This window comes from Otolemur garnettii, unplaced genomic scaffold (assembly GCF_000181295.1).
Source record: "Otolemur garnettii isolate 467f Iridium unplaced genomic scaffold, OtoGar3 scaffold00184, whole genome shotgun sequence".
NCBI classification, from domain to species: domain Eukaryota; kingdom Metazoa; phylum Chordata; class Mammalia; order Primates; family Galagidae; genus Otolemur; species Otolemur garnettii.
The window spans coordinates 3104817-3107263 of NW_003852579.1; the positions used below are offsets into that span (position 1 = coordinate 3104817).

At 40.8% G+C, this 2447-nt stretch overlaps 1 long non-coding RNA gene and 2 other non-coding genes across 3 annotated transcripts in view; all 3 read right to left on the bottom strand.

Annotated features, from left to right (window-relative positions):
• Positions 1 to 569: 569 nt before the first annotated feature.
• Positions 570 to 2447, bottom strand: part of LOC111721787 — a 3318-nt gene continuing 1440 nt past the window's right edge. Inside the window, exons 2-4 of the long non-coding RNA XR_002770804.1 lie at positions 2228 to 2257; positions 1233 to 1290; positions 570 to 1111 (exon numbers count right to left, since the gene is read on the bottom strand). This is a non-coding gene — a long non-coding RNA (uncharacterized LOC111721787). The remainder of the gene's footprint in view (positions 1112 to 1232; positions 1291 to 2227; positions 2258 to 2447) is intronic.
• Positions 1357 to 1560, bottom strand: LOC111721800. The gene has a single exon (XR_002770816.1). It is a non-coding gene; the product is annotated as a small nucleolar RNA SNORA73 family (small nucleolar RNA).
• Positions 2333 to 2442, bottom strand: LOC111721788. Its single transcript, XR_002770805.1, has one exon. It is a non-coding gene; the product is annotated as a small nucleolar RNA SNORA73 family (small nucleolar RNA).

Genomic DNA, 2447 nt, shown 5'->3' on the forward strand with positions numbered 1-2447 from the left:
GATTTGAACCTGCCACCTTAGGTGTATGTGGCTGGCGCCTTAGCCACTTGAGCCACAGGCCCTGAGCCTTGGAAAACATTTTCAAGCTGATTTTCAGTAATACCAGCAATCACATCTGTTATACTAGCTTTCAAGTCTTCTGAAGATTGAGATTTGGTTGAATGAACATTAGCTTTCACATGTCCCCATAAAAAGAAACCCAATGGAGTTCAATCTGGTGAATGTGGAGGCCAGGAAAATGGTCCACCTTTTGCAATCCATCTGTTAGAGAATTTCTCATGTAAAAACTGTCTAACACACAAAGCAACACAACAAGCATCATCATCTTGTTGAAACACTGTATTCTCTATCAGTCCTAATTCTTCAAGTTGAGGAATAAATAATTTTGCAGCATTTCTAAACAGCTATCACCATGAACACCCCCTTCAAAAAAGAAGGGCCCTGGGCGGTGCCTATGGCTCAAAAGAGTAGCGTGCTAACCCTATATGCCACAGGTGGTGGGTTCAAACCCAGCCCCGGCCATAAAAGAAGGGCCCCATGACTGATTTTTGCCCAAAGCACACAACCCATTAACTTTGGGAGAATCTTTTATGTTCAACAGACTCGTGGATTTTCAGTTCCCCATAGATGACGATTATGCCTGTTGACTTTGCCACGAATGTGGAATGTTCCTTCATCAGAGAACATTACTCAACATTACATCAACATTACTCATTAGTCATGATAATCCTTTCCTAACATTTGATGCACTTGAATTTTCTATGTATGCTTTTATGTGAAGTCTTGTCCGCAGAATCTTCTGTACAGCAGACTTTGGAAACCTCAGCTCTAAGGATACCTGTCTTAATGACATTCTTGGACTTGCCTGAAAGGTTTCTTCTACAGATGCTACAGTTCCTTCACTAACATGTGGCCTCCCAGACCATGGCTTATCATAGACAGAGCCCGTTTCTTTCAATTTTTCCATCCACTTTGATGTGGAATTCCTGTGTGGTGCTTCCTTCTTGTAATGGGTTCTAAACCTTCTTTGGACAGCAGTGGCAGACTTTAGTTGAATCAACCAAAGAACAAAACTTTCTTTCTCTTCTAGTGAAGCCATAGGTCAGTGATTCTGAAAAGTAATTAATTTTTAAATTACATTTCAAAAAATAAAATTTCTAAAGACACACACACAAAAATAAGACACATCAAGCCCTCTAACCCTTTTTACAAATTCTATCATATATACTTACAAAGTCAAACTATTTCAAATTGCAGAAGAACTTTACGGACACCCTGTACAGTTCTTTCCTAAAGGGAAAGAAATAATGATTAGCTTCTCAAAGATCATCCTTTAACCTGAAAGTTTAGTGCAGTACATGTTTCCTGCATGGTTTGTCTCCCCAGTCATTGTCCACAGGACTCTGGGAAGTCGTAGGAATATGCAGGTGCAGACTCAAGGCCCAGCTTCATCTCCAACGGTGTGGAAAGGGACTATACATCACGGGGCAGAGCCCTATGCTCCCCTACGCCACTTGGACAGAGCCTGGGTAGAGTGACCTCCCAGGGTATCCACGTTGGAACACCTCTGATTAGTAACAAACTTTAGTTATCAATGTAGTATTTCTAAACATCATCCCATAAAACATATTCAATGTCTGATTATGTTTGCATATATCTTGTTGCAAGAGTTCTGAGCTCAGAATGACTAAATGTCTTAGAAGTAGTTCTTGACCAAAACAGGGGTCAGCTCACTCCTACCATGATTCCCCAAATAAGACTCTGTCTTATATTTATTTTTTCTCAAGACACACGAGGGCTTATTTTCAGGGGATGTCTTATTTTATTAAGTATAACATACAACAATCTACATTTATTCAAACATAGTTAAGTCATCTTCTTCTGGCACTTGACAGAAGTGAGGCTGGTACTATACCGATGCGTGAACACCTTTCCCCTAGCGGTTTGTACATGCCCACGGCTTGGAGAAAGGAGCTGTGGCAGATAAAGGGTATTCCAGTCTTCCTTACCGCTCTGTGTACAAATGCATGGCATGGCTTTGCAGATACGCTGCATAGCCATGCCCATCACTAGGTCTTATGATCAGGGAAGGGCTTATATTTAACAAATGCATAGAAATCCTGCTAGGGCTTATTTTTTAGGTAGGTCTTAGTTTAGCAGAAAGACGGTAGTTCTATTGTAGAAATTGTTGATAATAAGCCACAAAATTCAGACCACATCTACTTACCTCAGGAGTTACTGGAATTGTTAGGAAATTCTGTAAAACAAGATATTAATCTATCAATAAGTAAACTGGAGATGAATTAAGATCAATACTGAGACGTCTGTAAAAGGCTGTTTCCTGCATGGTTTATCTCCCCAGTCATTGTCCACAGGACTCTGGGAAGTCGTAGGAATATGCAGGTGCAGACTCAAGGCCCAGCTTCATCTCCAACGGTGTGGAAAGG